We start from the raw sequence: 12283 nt of genomic DNA, 5'->3' as shown, positions 1-12283 counted from the left end.
ACGTGACTTACCTACGCAGTATGGTGATCAACGGGAGCTTTCGATTCTGGAGTAGATACTAAATGACGGCTTAAATACAGGTAAATAAATCAATTACAGAATTTCATCACCAGGTTTACAATCAACTTTTTTTAATCTCAAGGGGTTAGGGGGAGTCAGAGGCCCGAAAAAAACGATGATTTTCAACAACTGTTTTTGCTACTCAATTGCTTTATTTTTATAAAAATAAAAGTATACCATTAGGGGGAACGCCACTGAAAATTCAAAAAAATCGATTTTTTTTGCATAAATTGTTAGTATAATTACTCAAGAAAATGTGGTACAAATTTTAAAGCGAAATTCGCTTTATTCCCGATTCTATGTGCACTTAAGTGAGCGCCCGTCGATTCGGCCCCGTAGCGTTTACGATACGATGCTTTATTTCAAACGCGTTTTTCTCGAAACGACTTTTTTTGATAAGGTGGCAACGATTTCTCGAAGACTAATAAACCGATTTTTATTTTATTTTTTTCATAAAGAAAATATGCCTTGTGTAAGTTTGTATGAATAATCATCTGAAATCAAAAAACCAAAAATTTTATTAATCTACACAATAGTGGCTATCGTTGTAGGTAGCCGATTTTCAAAATTTTGAAAATAACTATTTTTTTGGGCCTGTCGAAAATCGCAAAAAAAATGGTGAAAAACACACATCGAAATTCAAATCACCACCATTTTGTCAAAAAAAAAAAATAATAATAATAAAACGGCTACGTACAACGATAGCCACTATTGTGTAGATTAATACAATTTTTGGTTTTTTGATTTCAGATTATTATTCATTGCTGTATCGCTGCAACCAGATGACGTCATTTTTTTTAACTCGTTACGTTTACTTACATAAATTTTTCAATTTTCAATCTTTTTTAATAAAAACTTACATCAACATAGTTTAATACATATATAATAAATTGCCTTTTGTCCGATCCTCAAATAATCCTTCCTACTTACAAAAAAAAATTCCCAAAAATCGACTATTTTTTGACCCCCCACAGTGGCGTTCCCCCTTAATACATCGTGTTTCGACTTGAGTTTAGCAAAATTTCAAAAAAAAAAAAAATAATAATAATTGTAAAAGTTATTGCAGTTTGTGTGGAGCTCGTTTCTCCAAACGTCCTTTGCGGTGATCATCACAAGTCCTTGGAGATTCATTTAAAATCAATCGGACAAGAGAAATTTTTAGTAAGGGGACAGATACCTGTAAAATTTCGAAAAAAACAATTTTTTTTCATAAAATGTTAATATAATCCTTTAAGAATATGTCAAAAAATTATTAGCACGTCAATTTAAGTATTTCTTATAAAGGGTGGTTAATTTTCAAGGGCGCAAGGTGTTTTCATTTCTCTTTATTATGATAATATTGGTATGGCTCAATTACGTATGAAACAAATTATCGGCCAAATGGCCGCCGCGGCCTCGGCGGCACACCTCCATCCGATGGTCAAAATTTTCGATGACGCTGAGGCATAATTGAGGTTCTATGCCGTTAATGTGCCGAATTATCTCATCCTTTAGCTCTTGAATTGTTGCTGGCTTAATGACGTGCATCTTTTCTTTCAAATAACCCCAAAGAAAGAAGTCCAACTGTGTCAAATCACATGATCTTGGCGGCCAATTGACATCGCTGCGACGTGAGATTATTCGGCCATCAAATTTTTCGCGCAAAAGAGCCATTGTTTCGTTAGCTGTGTGACAAGTGACACCGTCCTGTTGAAACCACATATCGTCCACATATCCATATATTCCTATTCGGGCCATACAAAGTTCGTTATCATCTCACTATAGCAAACACTATTCACAGTAACTGCCTGACCGGCCTCATTTTGGAAAAAATACGGCCCAATGATGCCGCCGGCCCATAAACCGCACCAAACAGTCACTATTTGTGGGTGCATTGGTTTTTCGGCAATCACTCTTGAATTATCATTAGCCCAAATGTGGCAATTCTGCTTATTTACGAATCCACTGAGGTGAAAATGTGCCTCATCACTGAAGATATTTTCTTCGAAAATTGGGCATGCACTGTTGCCATTTCCTGCCACTATTCTGACCAATGATCACGCTTGAAATGGTCAAGAGGCTTTAGTTCTTGATTTAATTGCACCTTGTAAGCGTGTAAGTGCAAGTCTTTATGCATAATGTTCATCAACGACGAGCGTGATAGGTGCAATTTTTGGGCCCGACGACGAGTTGAGGTGGACGGCTCTTCAACCACAGTACTACGAACAGCAGCAATATTTTCTGTAGTACGAGCTGTACGAGCATACACTGGTGTTTTCACATCTCCTACAGACCTGATGTGCTCAAACTTTTGCACAATTTTTCCTATTGTACGCACATTTGGACGATTAAATTGACTGAAAAAATCACGAAGTGCGTGATATGCATTTTGATTTGAACGCCCGTTTTCATAATAAGCCTGAATAACTTTAACGCGTTGCTCGATTGTGTATCTTTCCATGGTTCAAATTGAGTTAGTCTGAAATTGAAAAATGTCAAGTGAAATGCAGAAAAAAACTTGACGTTTAGATGCGGTTCACATTCAACATCGGCCCTTGAATAATATACTCAAAATTTTTCTACAAACTCTCAGCAAAAAAGTTTGAGATTTTGTTGAAAATTTGCCGAATTTTCACAAATTTTGTACAAAGTTCGAAACTTTGCTTGATATGGTTCTTGTTGAAGTATAGTATGAACTATATTTTTGTAAAAATATAATTGAAATTGCAAAATAGATAAATTAATACCAAAACGTTCCAATATGTACACCACATTATATGTATACTCGTATTTCTCGTATGCGCTTTCACCCTTTGCGAGTGTTTGATCGAGCTCCTCCTCCTATTTGTGGTGCGCATCTTGAGATGGTCCACAAATGCTCATAGTATAGGACAACGAAATAAAAATCTAAATTCCCTTCCAGCAAACACCTAGGACATTCCACATCGCGGAAAACCTGGAGAAGAATGGAAGCGTATATCTGGAAGATGAACCAACTGATGTTAGTTTTTCAGTCTAATGAGCTCTTCGCTCCCTTATTTTGAGGCCAGGGAGGAGTTGGGGATATAATTTTTTTCAATAAGCATCCTCTTAGCACTATTTCTTATCTGAAGGCTGCAATTACAATACCGTTATGGCCAACATGCCTAAGGGACATTTGATTCCGGCATGCAATCGTTTCGGGACCCGGATCGAGGAGGCTATTGCAGCTAATCGAAATTCTATTGAATGGTGTCATAGATATTAAAACAGGTTAATGTTGTGTAAAAAAATCGTGAAGATTCATTCAATTTTGTTCAAAATAAAAGCTAATTAGTTTCATTCTCAAGTTGTCCTCAACTACCATACGCACCTATGCGTTCATAAGATCAGTAGTCAAAGGGATTAAATGAATGTAGTGGCGGGACACTGGTATAATAAAGCGATGTTCTGGAAATACGAGTCATAATTAAGTACTTTTTTCCGAAGTAATGTAAAAAACTGGAGGCTGCACGGCCTTTCTTCGATGGTGGGGCGAACACTTATACAATTGCACTTTTTCATATACGGTGAACAAAAAAATTGTTTCCTGTAAATTTTCTTGATATAGCGCGTCTTATGAAACATAAAAAACATTTCATATTTTATAAAGGGTGGTTAAATTTCAAGGGCCGATGTTGAATGTGAACCACACCTAAACGTCAACGACACCGGTGGACTTCTTTCTTTGGGGTTATTTGAAAGAAAAGGTGTACGTCGATAAGCCAGCAACAATTCAAGAGCTAAAGGATGAGATAATTCGGCACATTAACGGTATAGAACCGAGGCCATGGCGGCCATTTGGCAGATATTTTGTTCCATACATAATTGAGCCATCCCAATATTATCATATATTAATAAAAGAGAAATGACAATAATTTCCTAAAAAAATTGTATTTTATTCAAAATCAACACCGGCCCTTGAAACTTAACCACCCTTTATAACAAAATATGTAATATATAAAAAACACTATCCGCATCTCCATGCAAAATAATTATCAATCGATCTATTGGAAATTAGTTAGGTTTACGAGTACGACCGACTTCCAAATTTTAGATTCGAGGAATATGCGGTTATAACATAATAGGACATAAAATAGTAAAACATACAGTCATGGACAGATAAATAGCACTAATGTGAACCTCTTATGTTAAGTTAAGTTTTTAGTACGGATTCTGCTTTGATCAAATAAATTTGTTTGCTTACATTTATTACCGTTATTAAGCTTACATTTATGCGAAGAATTTACAGTTTTTTTTCGATGGAATTTTTTGCGTTCAATTTTGTTTATTGTTATTTAGAAGCGGACACAAAAATAGCACATTTTAAATTGTGCAGCGGAGAGTAAAACTTTAATATTGTTTCAGCGATTTTTAGTATACTTTTTGTTTCTTAAATAAAAGCTTAAAGTAATTACTGAAAATGGGGCGTGGTAAACATTGCACGCCGGAGAAAAGAGCTCTTATATGCCGCATGAGTCAAAACGGAAAAAGCTATGCAGAAATAGCTGAAACGAAGATGCGCTCTCGGACAATGGTTAATAATGCTCTTAATTAAGTTAAGAAAGATTCATTCTATCTAAGCAAAAAAACAGAAAGAAACCAAAGCCGCGAAAAACTGATGTTAATGTGGATAGAGCTATAATACGCAAGAGCAAAGCAGATCCTTATAAGTCGGCACGGCAAATAATGCTTGAAATAAACCAAGAATCTGGTCTACAGGTGTCCAGAAAGGCGACTTTACAAAACCCAGCTGTTTGGCCGCATAAGCAGAAAAAACCACTCCTCTCAAAAAGACATATCAAATACCGACTTGCCTTTGCAAAAGCGCACAAAGACAAATCTATTCGGTTTTGGAAAAACGTACTTTGGAACGACGAAACCAAAACAACCAGATGGGAAAACTATTGTACGTCGTCAAAAAAATCAAGCGCTAAATCCTAGGTTCACAAAACAGACGATTAAAAACGGCAGCGGAAGCATTATGGTTTGGGGAGCTTTTTCCTGGCATGGTGTTGGGCCGATCGTTCGCGTGGTTGGTAAAATGGCTAGATTTCAGTATCTGGATATACTCCAGAATAAAATGGAGTCATTTGTGGTTGAGTTTATGCCATTAAGTTGGACATTTATGCAGGACAACGATCCAAAGCATACTGCAAAGACAGTGAAGCAATGGCTCAGAAGCGAAAAAATTAATGTACTGCTTTGGCCGGCGCAGAGGTGCTGATCTCAATCCAATAGAAAATTCGTGGAATGACGTTGAGGTCAAAATCGCTAACAAAAATTTTAAAAAATTTGGATGATTTGTGAGCCGCAGTTGAGGAGGCTTGGTACTCGATTCCAAAGGATAGATGCCACAAGCTTGTAGAAAGCATAGAGTGACGGCTTGAAGAACTAATCAAAAACGGTAGATGTAGTACAAAATACTAATCTGGTGAAACAATATTAATACTTAACCATCTGATTTGTTTACTATTTTTGCTTTTATTTGGAATTTTTTAGGATGTGCTATTTATGTGTCCAGGAGGTTTCGTGAGTTATCAACGTTCTCGTAAATTAAATCAGAACTGAAATTTTTTTGTTTTAAAGTGGAAGTAAATAAGTTTTTTAGTTTTTTATGTTGCTTTTTTCCCAATAAAAAATAATTATTTAAAAACATATTCAACTCTTTGCTTTCAAAGTCTAAATGTGCTATTTATATGACCATGGCTGTAACAAAATATAACATAACATAACAGAACTTAACGTAACATAACATAACACAACATAACATAACTTAATTAATATAACAAAAAATAACAACATGTCATAACATCACATATGGACAGGATGAACGATGTGAAGTGTTACGTATTCAAAACACCATTTGTGTGAAATTAGTTTTTATTGATTTCAAAGACAAAATGGTTCAAAGATGATTACAATTTTAACATATATTCACTTTAGCTCGATATGACCACCTTTTGCCTTGACTATAGCCTGCAAATGGTCAAAAAATGAGTTGCATGCTGCACGAATGTGATCTTGAGATATTTTGGCTCATTCTCTTATAATCGCTTTTTTCAGCGCATCCATACTGGCATATTTTTTAGTCCTCACCCTGCTCTCCAAAATGGACCAGATGGAATAGTCCATCGGATTTGCGTCTGGCGAATTCGAAAGCCATTGTGTGGACGAAATGAAGTGTGGAACATAATTTTTTAACCATTCTTGATTCACACGAGCTTTATGAGACGGTGCCGAGTCCAGTTGGAACCGAATGTTTGCGTGTCCACGGCTCTAAAGCAGCTTCTAAAACATTTTCCCGATAATAAGTCGCATTCACTTTGACACCAGGCTCGATAAAAACGATTGAAGAGCGTCCATCAGCGGTCACTGCGGCCCAAACCATTACTTGCGATGGGAAATTGCTTCGAGTGGGCATACGTAGGCTCAAATTCTCGTATGAGCGTTCGGTCAAGTAAACACGATCGTTTTGAGTGTTTATGAACTGCTCAATTGGGACATTTTTTTCATCAGAAAATACAATGTTAGGAAATTCGCCTCGTTCGTGCAAGCGCAACAACTCCTTTGTTCTTGCGCACCGAACTTCTCTTTGCTGAGGTGAAAGATCGTGTGCTTTTTGGAACTTGTAAGCCTTGACCTTGAGCTCATTTTTCAATATGCGTCGAATGCTATCTTCCGATATTTTCAGTTCTTTGGCCATTTTTCTTCCACTTCGACGTGGATTTCATTCAAGTCGAGCCTTCACTTTCCGAACCATTGCTGGCGTCGCACAGTGCGGCCGATTCCCAAAAAGCTGGCCAAAAGTCGAAAAAAAAAGTTTCTAGATAGAGTTTTTTTGTCTTTGGGTTGGCTACAGTAATGCCTTGAGTAGTGAAAACCGTTCATAGCAACGTCCTGTACCCTAAGTATACTCTGTATTTTCAGTCGCAACGTGGCCTTCGTTTGAGCATCGTATTACTGTCGATGAATAGTGAAAGTTGTACACATTTGAAAGATTTTGTAATGGAGTAAATTGAACAAAACCAAATGGAATCATTTTCGGAAGGTTAGTAAAATACGAGAAATCTTTAGTACATATCAATACCTCGACACAAAATTTTTAGGTGCAGCAATACGTAGATACATTTTTTGCAATTTTTTTTATAAAATTTGAGTTTTCAAACTGTATAGTAATAAAACGCCGTCATATGCTGCTTTGAAACCTATTAAAGGTTACTCAAAAAAGTAATGGTTACTGAATAAAACAAGACTCAGCTGCTACCACTTCCACGCTATTTCACGTGAGGGGGTGGCCAATAGGGGTGGAAGGGGGTGGATTTTCAAAATTTTAAGATCAAATTCGTAGTCAGCGACCCCGACAACCCCCGAGTAAGAAATTTTGAATCAATTACTTAATTTTTTGAGTTTTGGCTAGCTTTTCGGGAATCGGCCGCACTGTGCATCGTTGCGGTTTTTTTTGGTCCACCTCCATAGCGTTTTACAATGCTACCAGTATCATTGTTACGTGCGATACATAAACATTTTATTCACTTTGAGGTGACTGAGCTCGCGAACAATGGCTGGTTGTGATTTTTGTGAAATATAACGCAAACACACTATTACGTTTGAATTCCATCACAGAAAAAAAAATTCAACAAAACTGAGACGCAAATGCTTTTGATGGATATAAACAATTACAGATACAAGCAGTGTGAAGTTAGTAACACTTCAAATCGTGCACCCTGTATATTATGTCGTAACATCATTTCATATTCACTGAAGGTTTTGGAGAAAACGGTTAAAGTTTTCGATACAGAAAACTTAGCCATAAAGTCCAATCGCTGAAGGTCAGAAGATGTTGCAAAGTTCACAGCATAATTTAGAGACATTTTTTCCACCATTGAAGTAAATATTTTAAGGCAAATATAATATTATATATCATTGAACTGTTGTGACTCATTGCCGATCGTTCTTAACAAATAGAAAATGGCAGTATTCTATGTGCCCGGGTAGCTCAGTCGGTAGAGCATTGGACTTTTAATCCAAGGGTCCAGGGTTCAAGTCCCTGCTCGGGCGGCAATTCTCTTTTTTATAATTAAATATGAAGCAGCTCCAGATAAAACAATCATTATTTGCCCAAAATAGAAAATATAATTACTAATCTACTTATAATAAAATCTTGAATTCTTCTAGCACTCTTGATTGCCGCACGCATGCACGAATTCGGCCGTACGATTTTAGATATTGTTGGCATTGTGAAAATACACGAATCTACCGTTCGCAAGCGATTGATTGAATTCGCCGACACTCCATCTAGCGCTCTGACTCTGGATGAATTTATGTCTGCCGATTTGGAGGCTGAGCAAGATCCGCCAGCATTTAAGGCGGCGCGTAAAAAGGATCGCGATCGTATCAAAGATGTGAGTAGAAGTGAAATATGGAATACAGCTACAGCTGTGCATTTATTGGATTTCATTTGTATATGTATGTATGTTTGTGTGTATGTAAGAAAGTAAATCAGCGCTGGCTGAAATTCACACAGTCACGCATTTCAATTTGCTACACGATGAGAGAACGAAGAGAACAAATCGCTCAGGCGTCTGATGCAATGAGTGTTGTCAGTGAATTTCAGTTGCAAATTGTAAGGAAAAGGGGATTTTTTTTATTAGGTGAAGAAGTGTAAGTAGAGATTGTTTTGAAGCAGTAAACTTTTAATATTTTGCTCATTTACTTCAATAGTGTCAAAAACCAAAAAAAAAAGAAAACAATTTTTTAAAGATAATTATGCTGAAATTACCAAAAGCTTTTATTTTATGCTGGCGAAAAATTCATGGCTATATACATACATATGTACATACCTGTATAGGGAGATAATAATAAAATTTTGAAGTGATTTTTCTCATTTTTTGTTTTTGTTAGTTTAAACGTTATCGAAGTAAATAAGCGATAGGTAATTTAATTCACTTAATTTCCTGTTGAGAGATTTTATTAACATTTTAGTTAGAATTAGAAAGCAAAAAATTAATTTAATGAAAATTTATTTTATGAAGTATGAAATTATACAAGTTTGAAATTACATTGAAGAATTAAAATTTCACCTTCCGTTGCACACCTTTTTTAAAACCTTCGGTTGGGCACCCGGGTCTGGCCTTTTTTGTCCTATTCCATTTTAAAAGGTTATATCCATAAATCGAAAGAAAATTCTATATTAGGAAGCTACCAGTAACTTTAAGTCGTTAGCTATAATAAAAATATGATGTTGAATTAACGTCCAAAATCGAAAAAGCCCGTCTGGCCGAACCCGGGTGCCCAACGGAGAGTTAAGAAGAGCAGTCCAAAATTCTAAATTACAATATTCTTTTGGAAACAAATTATGGAAAAAATATAAAAGAAATTTTAAACAGCCTAAATTGATTTGGCTCCTAATTCTGTGTATTTAAAATTCTTTAAAGACAAAATAATGTAAAATTAATATTCTGTGTATTGAAATTCTGCCTATAAATGTATTTGGGACCATATTTCTGTAGTTCCTAAAGCAGTATAAAGAAAAAAATTATGTTACGCTTTCAATGACAAAATAAGAATTTATTAAATAATAAATTGAAACTATATTTTTAATAAATTGAAATTTAAATTTTAGTAAATTGAAGTTTAAATTTCAATTAAAAGAAAATTTATTATTATGAATGGAAATATAAGAGTTTGAAATTATATTGAAGAATTAATTTTTAAGGAGAGCAGTCCTTAATTTTGAAAAAATTTTAAGAAAATTTTAAACATCCTAAATTGATTTTGGCTTCAAATTTCTTAAAAGACAAAATAATGTAAAATTAATATCCCGAATATTAAAAATGTGTACAAACTTTTTTTTCAACCATAATTATGTATTTTTAAAGTACTGTAAAGGAAAAAAAATTATGTTACGTCTCCAATGACAAAATTAGTATTTATAAAAAACTCAAAGCGAAATGAAAATAATTCATATTCACTGAAGGTTTTGGAGAAAACGGTTAAAGTCCTAAAGCCCTAAAGTCCAATTGCTGAAGGTCAGAAGATGTTGCAAAGTTCACAGCATAATTGAGAGACATTTTTCCCACCATTGAAGTAAATATTTTAAGGCAAATATTAACAAATTTTTCTGTGTAGGAAGATCGTATTTTTCTCAGTACAACTATGCAACCGCATTACAATTGTTTAAATATGGGTTTTTTTACTATCATCTTTTGTCATAAGGTAATTAGCGTTATTGTTGATAAATTGAATAGACTTTCGATATCCATTTGGTTTATATAGTGGCTTGAGCAGCTCAATTGGCATTCAGTTGTACATTGAATCTTCTAGCAAAAGGAAATAACAACTTACTTTGTCGACAATGAAACTCCTGGGTTTCAATCAAGCATCCGCAGAGGAGATAGAGTACCTTTGAATTGTGATATCATGTTTAAGTAATAAATAAAGCTGCATTAAATTTTGTGTATTATTTTTGCCATATTTGGCTGGCGGTGTTCGCATCTACGACGTTTGGTTTCCTTCCTTTACCGATATTATCATCAGCTCTATTAAAGTCGAAAAGGAAAATTAAAAACTGATAGCGCCAACCGCGGGATCAACTGTTTTGCTCTGCTGCCAGCTACGGTTCGTTACTGCTAGTAGCTCAGAATATTATTATTATTATTAAATTTATACTTTAAAAATTAATTTGTAAAATATATATTGGAGGCTCGGTTACTGGACCGGTTACTGCCTCGCAAGCGTGTTCACATTTCGTGCAGCAGATTGTGTTTTTTGAAAGCGTCGCTTAGTATCTTAATCGTAACTCCTTTGCTACAGTCTAGAGTTGTAGTTAAATTGCTGCTGCAGCTCGAGATGGTGCAGTCCTTCAGAATGTGTTCTATGCTAGGGAGTGTAATGCACCGCCTACATTATCGTGGGGTTACGCGGCTGTACAGGGTGGGCCATATAGCGTTTGCTTTTTGAACCACCTATTTTTTGGAGAATGGTAACACAAATGACATGTCAAATGTGTTCATAATTTACTTAAAGGTTTGACATTTACGAAATGGGACGCTATACGCTTGAACAAAATTGGGAAATATTGAAAACCTGTTTCCAAAGTGGTGGGTCTTCTTCTTCTTTTCTGATTTTCACATCGGTGGCTACGTCAATAAGCAAAATTGTAGGATTTGGGGCTTTGGTCTGGCGGCATCATCGGGCCATTTTTTTTTCGAAAATGAGCGAGGAGCCGCGGTTACAGTAAATGGCGAGCGTTACCGAGTTTTTGTTTCCAAAAATGCAAGAGGATGACATGGACGACATTTGGTTTCAACAGGACGGTGCAACTTGTCACACTGCCAAAGTTACACTCGAACTTTTGGCTACCGTTTTTGAAAACCGAATAATCAGCCGAAATTCCGATATCAATTGGCCGCCTCGGAGCTGTGATTTAAGCCCGTTGGATTATTTTTTGTGGGGAGCCGTTAAGGACAAATGCTATGCGAACCATCCAGAGACGATTGATGCTTTAAAAAAATCGAAGTTGCCATTCATGAAATTGGAGCCGAAACAATCGAAAATGTGCTTAAAAATTGGGTTGATCGAATGTCCTACTGTAAAGCCAGTCGTGGCAGTCATTTGAACGATATTATTTTTCATTCATAAATGACAATGCTCAGTCTTCAAAATAAAAAAAAAAAGTTTGAAAAAATATTGATTAGTTTTTTTGTATAGCCGATTCAAAAAGCAAATTTTACATGGCCCACCCTATAGTAGCGTTCAGATATAAATTTCGTTACACCTAGGCTGTGTTCGTAAATGCGACATGACTTGCAGCATAAGCATCAGTGGCAACACTGCAAGTTTGACATTTGATACTTCTTATACAATTTTTGACAATTTGCAAATACGTTTGTTTGCATTTTTGAACGCGTATAATACTAAAATGGAAATTTTGCTGAATCTAACACTAGACGAAATTTGTGAGCAAAGAAAAGATAGATTTTCTTTAAATTCAACAAAAAGAAGGCTATTGAAGTCAAAGAGAAAAATATTTAGATACAAATGTTTGTCTTTAAAAAGAAAAATACCTAAAAACAAATCGTTTATTAAAACAATAAAGTCGTTTCCCGAGGACATTTTCTATTCCAATTTCCGAATGAATTTTGCCACTTTCAAAGTAAGGTTTTATAAGTTTTATGAAAATTAATAATTTATAGTTTCACTTTAATTAGGCTTTGGAAAAGGC

General features: G+C 35.4%; 1 non-coding gene across 1 annotated transcript; it reads left to right on the top strand.

The window, feature by feature from the left end:
* Positions 1-8045: 8045 nt before the first annotated feature.
* On the top strand, positions 8046-8118 carry Trnak-uuu (transfer RNA lysine (anticodon UUU)). Its single transcript has one exon. It is a non-coding gene; the product is annotated as a tRNA-Lys (tRNA).
* The last annotated feature ends 4165 nt before the right edge of the window (positions 8119-12283 follow it).

This window comes from Anastrepha obliqua, chromosome 1 (genome assembly GCF_027943255.1).
Source record: "Anastrepha obliqua isolate idAnaObli1 chromosome 1, idAnaObli1_1.0, whole genome shotgun sequence".
NCBI classification, from domain to species: Eukaryota; Metazoa; Arthropoda; class Insecta; order Diptera; family Tephritidae; genus Anastrepha; species Anastrepha obliqua.
Note: the sequence above shows the minus strand (reverse complement) of the source record. Positions and strands in the feature narration are given on the sequence as shown.